The following is a 13,050-nucleotide window of genomic DNA, read 5'->3' as shown; positions in this document are numbered from 1 at the left end:
TGCAAAGAGCAGAGATGTACTGACTAAAAACACAGGCAGTAGCAAGAGACTAGAAGACAAACCTGAAAAGAGAATGAGAGAAAACTGTGGGTAGGCTGGGAAATCAAAGTCATTAATACTGAAGCCTCAACTTTATCTGCATGATAATAAGTGAAATGAGAAAACTAAGGCCCAGGGAAGTAGTGACTTGCCTGATAATCCACAGAGAAAGATTTTGACTCAAATTCTCAACTTGCCAGGTGCTCCTTCTATTCCCTATATATACTTATACTGAAAATACATGTTTTGGACATCTGTTTTAAGATGGAACTTTCTATATTTTCTTTCTGAAAGATTACTAGGCAAGGCTAGCTTCACACAAGGGAGGAACAAGTGACCTGTCACTAGTAAGCTTACCAAGACCTTTGGATGGAGACCCAGAGACTTGCCTCTTAAAATGGGGAGAAAGCAGAAGTTCACTCTCTGGTGAGGATTCTAGTTTACTTGTGCACTTTTGAGTGCTTAGAAAATTCTTCTACCACACTATGGTTTTATCACTTCACTGAAAAGATTTTGGAAAATTACCAATAGGACAGAATATGGTGGTATGGAGGAAAAAATGGCTGAGTAAGCTCTGGACAAGATTCTTGAGTTCTTTGCACTTTTCCTAATCCCTTCTTAGTGTAACACACATAATTTATGAAGAGGTGAATAGGGAAAAAACACTGAGGTAGATGACAGGAACTTGCCAATGGGGCATACAGAGAAATCAGTCACAAAAACTAATGAAGGGGCTGGGGTTGTAGCTCAGTGGTAGAGCACTTGCCTAGCATGTGTGAGGCACTGGGTTCGATTCTCAGCACCACATATAATAATTAAAACAAAGGTCCTCAACAACTAAAAAAATTTTGAAAAATGCTTTATTTTTAAAAATGAAGGAAGAATACTAAAGGTAGAGTCCTCATTTGGCCTGGGATGGCCCCTGTTAAATAAAATAAGAACAGGCAGATATTATGCATCTTGAGGACCATTCACTTCCACTTAGAAAACAGTTTAAACCACTAAATTAACATAGGAAAAAAGAAAAGGCAACATTTCCATATTATAATCTCAGATTTAAGAATTGGAAAATACCTTGGTCCACCCCGTTAAGCCCAATTTATAGCTTTTTCTTTCTTCCTTTCTTTATATTTTTTTTCAATTACTATCAACTAGCTTCTCTAGTAAAATAATAGTCAGGTGACAAACAAACTTGCAACTGTTCACTTCTTGCCCTCTCCTGTAAAAGTCCCCTACCCAAAGGACTGTACATGGGAGGATGACACTGAGGTGAAGTGAATTAGGATTTTGTAACTTCTGATCAACTCCACGTAATTAAAGGCACAGAAGCGTGGATCTGAATCTAAACCATTGCCTCATACATTTGAAATGTTTTCTTGGTAAGTAAACATTTGTGTAATTTATAATGATAAATCTAATTTTTTTTTTTTTTTGTGTGTGTGTGTGTGTTGTGCTGGGCATTGAACCCCAGGCTTCATGCACTAGGCAAGTGCTCTACCTCTGAGCTACATCCCCAGCCCAATAACTCTATTATTAGCATTCACACATCATTTACTTTAATTGAGTCTAAAGCACTTTATATATATTGCAGTAATTCTCACAATAACTTTATGAGGGAGAGGTAACAAAGATAATTATTCCTATTTTGTTGAAGATACAATCCAGGCAGGGAAAGATAATATTTGTACTGGTCAGAAAAAGTGAGATGACTATAATTTTTTGGATGGAGGGGACTGGGCATTAAACCCAGGGGGTTGCTTTACCACTGAATTACATCCCTAGATACCCCTTTTTAAAATTTTTAGACAGGGTCTCACTAAGTTACTGAGGATCTCATTAAATTGTCAAGGCCTGTCTCAGTCTCCCAAATTGCTGGGATTACAGGCATCTGCCACCATTCCCAGTTAGAAGTCTGTAATTTAAAAATTTTTGTTTAGTAATCTATTCATTTGAGTTTCATCCAAATGCTTGGACCTGTGAAGGATGGTTTGTGCAAGGGGAGGGGAAGCAAGAATGCAGTTCCCTCTGTGTTGTCAAGCACTTCAGGATTGTAGATGCTGCTGTTGCCCAACACCTGATGATCAACCCAAAGGAGAAAGGGGAAAGGTTCAGCATGTTCAGCAGTGTGGCTTCACTGGCTCGCACTTAGGATTTCAATGATGCCCCTGGAGATTTTAGTAGTGATGCCCAAAGCCTGAAAGAAGGAGGTCTTCTTATGCCATAGACCAGTGTTCTGGGATGGCACGATGACTTCACATGGAGCAACAGCACCAGCAGTGGCAGATGGCACCTTATTGGACAGCAGCATATCCTTGATCCATACCTGTTCACCAGGTCCTCTCTGGTGAACAGGTATGTGACACAATAGTGTCTCCAGAACTGGGTTGTTTCCCAGATGACCTTGGATGACTTCACACATCATGGTGTTCTTGCCCATCAGCACCACAGCCTTCCCTCAGAGGGACATGTGGATCTGCTGCATCTCCTTAGAGTTCACATTAGGGAGTTTTGCATAATCACCCAAAAGTTTGGGAGACTGAGACAGGAGCCTCACAAGTTCAAGGCCAGCTTCAGCAACTTAGCAAGATCCTGTCTCAAAATAAAAATAGTGGTAGGGCACCCCTAGTTCAATCCCCAGTACTCCCCCCAAAAAAAAGTTGAATGATCTTAAGTAGTAGAACTTTCAGGTCACCCTTTTTTTCTTGGGCATCTCTGTGATTTGCTAGGGATTGCAGGGTTTAAAGATGCACCTTTTAAATACCCTTTTTGCTTGGAAAATTTGGTACCTTATGAATTCTACCTCTCCAAGGAAGAAGTTAGAAGATCACTCAGCCTTCCATTTAGCTAGGAACTGTACATATGACTTAGGTTCTGTCTATAAGATGTAACCTTCCAGAGATTGCTTTTTTTTAAGGTGAGCAATGTGAGGAAAGTTTGTGAAATTCAGTTTTTGGCAAGAAGGCTACAGGGGCAAAGTTCTTGCCTTCCAGAAAGCCACCTCAACTGTGCAGTGAAAGAGTCTAGGCTGGGCTATGCTGGTGTAGTCTCAGATGTGATTTTGGGTTTGGATATTCCTGGATAGACAGGCTCTAAGTCAGTCATTTCCCAAGATTCTGAGTTATCATATCCTTTAATAAATCACTTCCCATTTTCACCACATAAATTGGATTCTCATGTTTGCAACTGACAACCCTGATTAAGGGGACACAAACACAAAGTTGTAGACACACAGAGAGAGTAGTTGACTTTCTCAGGAGGAAATCAGAAGATTCATGTGTTGAGGGGGAGCTTTGCATCTGAGCAGGATGTCAACACACATAGATGGAAGAAGGGGCTTTGTAAGTTGAAAATATAACAAGAGCAAGGGACATTAAGATACACATCATCAGGTATAGGAATAACAAGTTGCCTAATGTAGTTTAAGATTTTTGGAATAGAGCCAGGCATGGTGGCACATGCCTACAATCCCAGCAGTTTGGGAAACTGAGGCAGGAGGATTGCAAGTTTGAGGCCAGTCTTAGTTACTTACCGAGGCCCTAAGCAACTAGTAAAACCATGTCTTGCAAAGTACAAAAAAATAAAAAATAAAAAGAACTTTTGGAATAAGAAAAGAAAAAGTGTTTCATTGAGAAGAATAAGACTTTTCAAAGTAACAGACTTGATCCAAATCCTGTTGTGCCCTTTACCAGCTATGCCCTTGGATAAATTATGTAACTTCTTGACTTTCAGTGTTATCATCTATAAAATGGTTATTTAGCCAGGCATGCTGGCACAAGCCTGTAATCCCAGCAACTAGGGAATTGGAGGTCAGCCTGAACAATTTAGCTAGGCCCTTAGCAACTTACTAAGATCTTGTCTCAAAATAAAAATACAGAGAGCTGGGGATGTGACTCAATGGTTAAGTGCCCCTGGGTTCAATCCCCAGTACACTCCCCACAAAAGGGTTATTAATTGTCTTTCTTTTGCCTTGTTGCATTCCTAAAAGCAAAATGGGTCACGAGCAGCTCTACTGGAGCCACCTGCACATATTTATCCAGGGTTCTCACTCTCGTTGTATCTACTCAAACCAGTATGGTCTGGTCCAGAAATAAGGACTCAACTTGTGCCACCAGGGTTTTCATCAGTATGCAAAGGATAGGCTTCATTAAGTTGTACTAAGTGATCTTCCTTGCATGATTATCCAAGACTTTTACCTCATAAAAGTACAAAAAAATTAAAAATTTAAAAATCTTTTTTTTAAAGTGGTTATTTGCCTGATGCAGTGGCACATGCCTGTAATTCCAGTGGCTCAGGAGGCTGAGATAGGAGGATCTTGAGTTCAAAGCCAGCCTTAACAACTTAGTGAGACCCTAAGCAACTCAATGAGACTCTGTCTTTAAATAAAATTCAAAAAGGGGTTGGAGATGTGGCTCAGTGGTTAAGTGGCCCTGGGTTCAATCCCTGGCACTTAAAAAAAAAAAAAAAAGTGGTTATTGTTCAGATCACAAGCAGGGCCTCTGAAAGGAGGGCTCTTTTAATGCTAGAATTCCCCAGGACTTTGTGCTGGTTTGTTCTGCCTCCAGATCACTAGGTCAAGCAAAGGTGTAAAATTATGTTAATTGTGCCCTGCTCATGGGAATGTAAAATGGCACAGCTACTGCACAAACACTATGGAAGTTCATAAAAAAATTAATAACAGATTTTTCATTTGATACGGCAATTCCATTTGTAGGCATATACCCAAACAAACTGAAAACAGGGACTCAGATAATTGTACAAATGTATTTATAGAATTCATAATAGCCAAAAGGTAGAAGCAATTTAAGTGTCTTATCAATAGATGAATGGGTAAAAACAAAAAAAAGGTCTAAGCATACAATGTGCCATACTTAAAAAACTAGCAAGCAAATTCTGACATATGCTACAATGCGAATGAACCTTGAAATTATTTAAATTTTTTAAAAATTTTTCGTTGTAGATGGACATGATACCTTTATTTTATTTACTTTTATGTGGTGCTGAGGATCAAACCCAATGTCTCACATATGCTAGGCAAGTGCACTACCACTGAGCTACAACCTAGCCTCTTGAAAATTATTTTAAGTGAAAAAAGGCAGTCACAAGAAGAAAAATAATATATGATTCCACTTACTTGAAGTACCTAGAGTAACCAAATTCAGAAAGTAAAATGGAGGTTGCTAAGGACTAGGTGTGGAGAATGGGAAGTTATTGTTTAATGGGTACAAAGTTTCAATTTGGGAAGATAAAAATTCTGGAGGATAGTGGTGATGGTGGCACAACAATGTGAATGTCATTGCAAGCAATAAATATGTAATGTTTTTCTTTAGGGGTACAACATGCAATAATAGTGATGAGATGTTAGGAATGGAATTTATATTTCTGAAAAAGATGCATCTTAGGAATTAGAGGGAATGCTTATCAAATGCTTCTGCAGCACCTTAAGTGCTATGATGTCCTAAGAAGCAGTTACAGAGAAGGGTGAGACTATAATGCCCCTCACAGCAAATGGGAAGTGAAGTGCCATCAGTATTGTGGTTCTGGCAGAACACACTTAGCCTATTCTTCAGTACAATCATGGGAACAAAACTGGGAGTATTTGGAATGTAGAGGTATTATCTACAATTCAGTTTTCCAAGAAGCAAAAAAATGCACATTACCTAACTCTAATAATGTGATAAGTAATGACTGTTGAAGGAGTCCTTACCTAAATTACCTAGTCACCTGGAAACAACTACAGCAAGGCGGCAAGTTTAGAAAAGATATTCCAACTATACTGATAAAATTAGGATTCCAAATTAAGCTCTCTCACACATACACACAAACACTAGCTGGGTGCAGTAGCACACACCTATAATTCCAGCTACTTGGCAGGCTGAGTCAGAAGGATCTTCGAGACCAGCCTCAGCAACTTAGTGAGACCCTATCTCAGATGAAAAATGGGCTGGGATGTAGCTCAGTGGTAAAGTGCCTCAGGGTTCAAACAAACAAAAAACTGAAAGATTACATATCAATGAAACTACGACCTCGAATAGTGCCTTAGATGGATTCTTTAACCCTTCAGACACAATTAAATGGTGTGTTAATGAAAATGATAATTTTGAAAGATAGTATTCTGAATCAAAGCAAGAATTTCTGAAGTCTCTTAATGCAACATCTGGAGACCTAATCATTGTTCTTATCAAAGAGCTTGTCTCTAAATTCTCAAGCTCTGAAAGACAATCTTTACTATGCAACTGTCAGAATGTTTGCCATTTCTTTGGTTTACGGTAGTTATTCAACTTGGTTTATTTTTTAAATTGTGTTTAATTTTCTTGTTAATGGATCAGAAAACAACAAACCAATTTTAGACAATGTTTCAGACTATGATGTGGCACAAATTATAATTGGGATAAACACTACAATGAATATAGTCAACTTAAACTTGGTAATAAATGAATCCAATAAACTACCTGGAGGTTATTTGATATCTGAGATTTATAACAACATTAAATGGAAACATATATTGGTAAAAACACTTCTCTACCTTGTAATTAAGAAAGTCCATGTACCCTTTGAAAGTTTTAAGCAGGGTATAAAAACTTTTAGTGTTTTGGATAAAATTCATACTTATCTAGAAGCATTTGGTAACATTCTTTCACATAAACTTGAGAATCTTTCTATAAAACCCTAGTGATCTTTTTACAGTACATAGTTATCTGACATACAAGTTTTGAAATAGTTACAGATTACTGAGGATGGTAAATCTGCTACAGTGAAAGACATTTTTATTTTTGCAACTGGTTGCATTCCCATTCCACTTGCTGGATTTAAACCCACTCCTTCAACTGAATGTCTACATATGAATTTTTCTGTTGGAAACAAGTGTAAGAATTGTTTAGCACTTCCAATCACCAATACAAAAAGTTTTAAGAAAATATGAAATTTTACTATAAAAAACACTGTAAAACTAGAAAAGGAAGAAAGTTCTCACTACTTGGACATTAAAATGTTTCTTCAAACAAAAAAGATGCTTCTTGGGCAGGGGATGTAGCTCAGTGGTAAAGTACTCTGGTTCAATCTTCAGTTGAGGGGAGATATAGGAGGGATGCTTCTTTAAAAGTTGTTATTGATAGAAATCTATTAATCATCACTTTTGGGCAAATTTGCCAGTTTCTTGGTCCAATAAAATTTGTGATATGCACATAAAAGAAATGTCTTCTTTGTCATTTAAGCAAAAAAAAAAAAAAAATTTTTTAACATGTTCTAGTCAAAAATGGTGATATTTTTCTATTTTTTAAATATGCACATATCATAAACCTCAATATAGATACTTTTAGGATGGCTGTACCTCACTCAGATATAGTAGCATGCTGTAGATAAGAAAAAACTATTTAGTTACTATATTTATAAATTAGGATTACCTATAGGATGCCATAATTTTTCTAGTTCATGCAATTTTCAAATTTATTTCTTATTTTAAGGAACTGCACAGCAAAGCTCATTGGTTAAACCTATTATATAAATCAGAGGCATATATTCTGAGGTTTGTATTATTGTGTGCTTTTCTAGGATAGCACTAATTTTTTGTTTCTTTTAAATATACTTTTAGCTGTAGATGGACACAACACCTTTATTTCACCTATTTTTATGTGGTGCTGAGCATCTAACCCAGTGCCTCATACATGCTAGGTAAACACTCTACCAATGAGTTGCAACCCCAGTCCCTGCCTTGGTTTATAAAATGTAAGTTTTTAGATTACTGATTTATATTCAAATGATCCACACTTAAATTAGATTATGTCTATGGGAAGTATTAAATAAAAAGTAGAATTGTAAAAATGCTCTGGAATCTCTGACATCCATAGGCTTACATCATTTCTGAGGTGGATAAAATAGTTGAAAATATCTAAAAAAGTATATCCTCTTTGAAGACTTGGCTTTAATCATAACATTTTTCTGTATCTGTGGCATTCATTATGTCTGATCCATAATCATTTTAGGTGTCTTAATAACTCCTGTGAATCACCATGTAATAAGTTTGGCTAATTTGACATTTATTATCAAAAGTGGTTACATGATAGGTGAGTTGGTGCCATGACATCATACAGTTATCTTTTTTGTTCTTGAAAGATTTATTATATAAGTAATGTATAAAGTAAAAAAGAAACAAATAAAATAAAAACCCACTTCAATCTCACCATGCAGATACTGTGTTTCTCTGTGTTCTTCTTAAATTCTTAGGTTGTCTTTATTTGGTGAAAGACTTCTACAATGAGAACTACAGAACACTAAAGAAAGAAATTAAAGAAAACCTTATAAGATGGAAAGATCTCCCATGTTCTTGGATAGGAAGAATTAATATTGTCAAAATCATACTACCAAAGTGCTATACAGATTCAATGCAATTCCAATTAAAATCCCAATGACGTACCTTACAGAAATAGAGTAAGCAATTATGAAATTCATCTGGAAGAATAGAAACCCAGAATAGCTAAAGCAATCCTTAGCAGAAAGAGTGAAGCAGAGGGTATTGCAATACCAGATCTTTAACTCTACTACAAAGCAATAGTAACAAAACGGCACGGTATTGGTACCAAAATAGAAAGGTAGATCAATGGAACAGAATAGAGGACACGGACACAAACCCAAATAAATACTAGACAAAGGTGCCAAAAATATGCAATGGAGAAAAGATAGCCTCTTCAACAAATGGTGCTGGGAGAATTGGAAATCCATATGCAACAGAATGAAACTAAACCCATATCTCTCACCGTGCACAAAACTAAACTCAAAATGGATTAAGGACCTCGGAATCAGACCAGAGACCCTGCAGATTATAGAAGAAAAAGTAGGTCCAGATCTTCAACACGTCGTCTTAGGTTCAGACTTCCTCAACAGGACTCCCATAGCACAAGAAATAAAAGCAAGAATCAATAACTGGGATAGACTCAAACTAAAAAGCTTTCTCTCAGCAAAGGAAACTATCAGCAATGTGAAGAAAGAGTCTACAGAGTGGGAGAAAATCTTTGCCAATCATACTTCAGATAGAGCACTAATCTCCAGAATCTATAAAGAACTCAAAAAACTCTGCACCAAGAATGTAAATAACCCAATCAACAAATGGGCTAAGGAAATGAACAGACACTTAACCGAAAAAGATCTACAAGCAATCAACAAACATATGAAAAAATGTTCACCATCTTTAGTAATAAGAGAAAAGCAAATCAAAACCACCCTAAGATTCCATCTCACCCCAATTAGAATGGTGATTATCAAGAATACGAGCAACGACAGGTGTTGGAGAGGATGTGGGAAGAAAGGTACACTCATACATCGCTGGTGGGGTTGCAAATCAGTGCAGCCACTCTGGAAAGCAGTGTGGAGATTCCTTAGAAAACTTGGAATGGAACCACCATTTGACCCAGCTATCCCACTCTTCGGCCTATACCAAAGGACTTAAATCAGCATACTACAGAGATACAGCCACATCAATGTTCATAGCTGCTCAATTCACAATAGCCAGATTGTGGAACCAACCTAGATGCCCTTCAATTGATGAATGGATAAAGAAACTATGGTATATAGATATACAAAGGAATATTACTCGGCCATAAAGAATGATAAAATTATGGCATTGGCAGGCAAATGGATGAAATTGGAGAATATCATGCTAAGTGAGATAAGCCAATCTCAAAAAACCAAAGGATGAATGATCTCGTTGATAAGTGGATGATGACACATAATGGGGGGTGGGAGGGGTTAGTGTTAGGGTTAGGGTTAGGGAGGGGGGCAAGAATGGAGGTAGGGGGAAGGGAAAAAATAACAGAATGAATCAAACAACATTACCCTATGCAAATTTATGATACATGGTGTGCCTTTACTCCATGTACAAACAGAGAAACAACATGTATCCCATTTGTGTACAATAAAGAAAAAAAGAAGCTATGTATCATGACAATTGGTCAATCACCTTATTATACAACCAGGGATAAGAAAGTTTGGGTTATAGAATCCTTTCTCTAAACTGCATAGTTTATATAAAGAATAATCTCAGTGACTTCCTGTTATAATACTGTTAACACACTTCCTTAAGAGTCTTACGTTTCTAAGACTATGAAAAAAAAATTCAAGGACTCATCAAGCTTAAATATGTTTATTTTTTAGATAGAAAAGTCACTTACGTTCAGAGAGGCAGCACAGCACCCAGGCAGAGCCTGGGTTGAGTCCTGGCTCCAGGTCTTAACCTAGTTGTGGCCTCAAGAAAGTCAGGAAAACTAACTGTGCCTTTGTTTCCCCACCTGTAAAATGCTGACAATTGTAATGTCAAACTTCTAAGGTTTAGAGTAAAAGGTGCTGAAGACTATGTCCAGCATATACTAACGTCCATGTGGTTCTCAGATAAAATAAAGGAGTCTTGGGATTCCAAGTTCAATGCAAAATTCATTGACGTATTTTGGTCAGGGAAAGGCAAGCTGCAGTCAGGCATTCAGCCTGGGGGTGTCCCAGGCCTCTCGGGGTACAGAACTGGATACTATTTTCAAGTTTTGATGCCTGTGATGAGACTACCAGGAGAACGACGTGGATGCCTGCCACCCAAGGGCTCTTGCTGGCTGGGAACTTGTCATAGAGAGCCTCAACTAATCACGAAGGTGACTCATCCTCAGTGGGAAGGCAACCTGCGTTAACCAAGGGCATGACCATCTGCTTCAGGTGAACTTGTAAATATGAGGTTTGGAATTACGAGAAGGAATACTGAAGCAAACTTAAGGACACTGTTTTAATGTTTTGTATTGACAGAAATTTATTTATACTTGTTTTATGTTTATGATGTTATGAAAAATTAGCCTTATTAAGATGACAGATATATAACTCTAGAATATATAATTGATATTACTGACTTAGACTTGTGGTTTTAGGCTAAAATGTCAATATTTTGTTTGATATTAAAGTATTAAAGAGAATTCTAGGTGCAATATAAGTTCAACTTATAGGAACTTTGAGTATAAAATCACAGGGAGGTTTTATTTGTTAATTTGTATCACTGAAATATATAAAAAGAAATCAAATACATTGTTTATATATGCAGTTTAAAAAAAATTTATTAGTGCTACTAAAAGTCACAAGAAATCATGTAATTTTGAAGATATATAGTCCTATAGTCAGGTTCCCCCGCATGTGTACGTAAGTTAAAAAATTTGGAAAAATCTAATGTCCCAAATCTATTATCAAATACGGATTTTTAAAAGTTTCAGTTTTCCACTAAAGTCAGTCATCTTCATAGGCCAATCATTATGGAGGTAAAATGTTTTAACACATTTTTTCCCTAATACAACTATTGTCATATTCTCATTCTCCCCAATAAACATGCATATATTATTGTTTTGAAGACTAACAAGAAGATTAATTTGATGTAAATAATACACCTCAATACCAATGGAAACACCAACCCAGCTACTCAGCAGGTTGAGGTAGGATGATCTCAAGTTTGAGAACAGCCTGGGCAACTTAACAAGACCTTGTCTCAAAATAAAATTAACAACAACAACAACAATAACACTGGGGACTGGGATGTAGTTCAGTGATAGAGTATTTGTCTATCACGTATGAGGCCCTGGGTTCAATACCCAAAACCAAAATGTATTTTTAAAAAAGTTTGAATATATAATAATAAATTTCCAACTCACTGTACAGATTTCATTTCAAATGATTTGATAAACTGGGTATTTTATTTCTTAACCCCTGTAGTAGCTTTAATAAAATTTAAAAGCCACTAAACCAATACAACCCAAAAAAGTTAATTAAAGCTATTTTCTGGTTTGCAGTTTTTAATCAATTTCCCCAGAGTAGTAATTAAAACTGATACTATACTCACATACTCTATTGGGTTGGGAGTGGGAGGGTAGGGGCAATGTGCTTGTATTAACTATGATTAAACACTTCATTTCAGTTCCTCATTTCACTTACTTTATGTGTAGGCAGGGCCTTAATGATAAAATGGTGTAAATAATAATTGAGGATATTTGCCTTGTAAAGAAAAGCATAAATATTCATACAGCAAAATATTTTATGGTTTAAGGATGTTCCATTAGTAGCATGATTTTTAGACTAATCTGTGTAGTCAAGGCAAATTAGAGAAACCTATAGGTCATTTACTTTTTTAATATTTTTAGTTGTAGATGGGCACAATACCTTTATTTTATTTATTTTTATGTGGTGCTGAAGTTGAACCCAGTGCCTCACACATACTAGGTAAGTACTCTGCCCTTGAGCCACAACCCCAGTCCTGTCATTTACTTTCTAAAGTTTTTCTATGTCAAATGGTTGGTATTACAATGGTTCTTTTTCTACTCATTTTATAGCACAATTCTTAGTTTTATTTTAGTAGTAGATGGACACCACACCTCCATTTCATTTATTCATTTTATGTAGTGCCAAGGATTAAACCCAGTGCCTCACGCAAGCCAGGCATGCACTCCACCACTAAGTCACAACCCCAACCCAGCACAATTCTTATTGACAATGAATTTTTAAAATAAATTATGCTATAAATCATTAAATGTATACATGTATTTTTTAAATAGTTCAATTTCTAAATGTTTTTTCTTGCTCTCCACATTGAGAACAGTAAATTGACCTACTGTGCATCTATTGTCAATGGTTTGATCAGTTTTATATTCATTGTTTTGAAAGTTTTCAAATTGTTTTTAGTAGAGAACTTTATCTTATGGTCTTTAATACAATTCTCTAATAATCTTGAACTTAATCATTTAACTGTTTCAGTATTTAAGGTAAAGATTCATTTTTTTTTTTTTTCCAGTGCTAGGGATTGAAGCCAGGGCCTTGTGCTTCCAAGGCAAGCACTCTACCAACGGAGCTATATTCCCAGCCTTAAGATTCTTTACGATATCAAAAACTAGCTTATAATTTGTACACTGTAATATTCAGGTTTTTATATTATGAAGAAGCAATTTTTAAGTCCTTCATTTGATTACCAGCATGATAATTCACTTTGGCTTCTATTTTATTCATTTT

At 36.3% G+C, this 13,050-nt stretch overlaps 2 pseudogenes; both read left to right on the top strand.

The window, feature by feature from the left end:
* Positions 1 to 4,028: 4,028 nt before the first annotated feature.
* LOC124976324 (40S ribosomal protein S29-like) lies at positions 4,029 to 4,197 on the top strand (annotated as a pseudogene).
* Positions 4,198 to 5,352: 1,155 nt separating this feature from the next.
* Positions 5,353 to 8,293, top strand: LOC124976323 (G2/M phase-specific E3 ubiquitin-protein ligase-like; annotated as a pseudogene).
* Positions 8,294 to 13,050: the final 4,757 nt, after the last annotated feature.

Source organism: Sciurus carolinensis, chromosome 2 (assembly GCF_902686445.1).
Source record: "Sciurus carolinensis chromosome 2, mSciCar1.2, whole genome shotgun sequence".
In the NCBI taxonomy this organism is placed as follows: domain Eukaryota; kingdom Metazoa; phylum Chordata; class Mammalia; order Rodentia; family Sciuridae; genus Sciurus; species Sciurus carolinensis.
The sequence above is the reverse complement of the archived record's forward strand: the minus strand, read 5'-3'. Positions and strand labels throughout refer to the sequence as shown.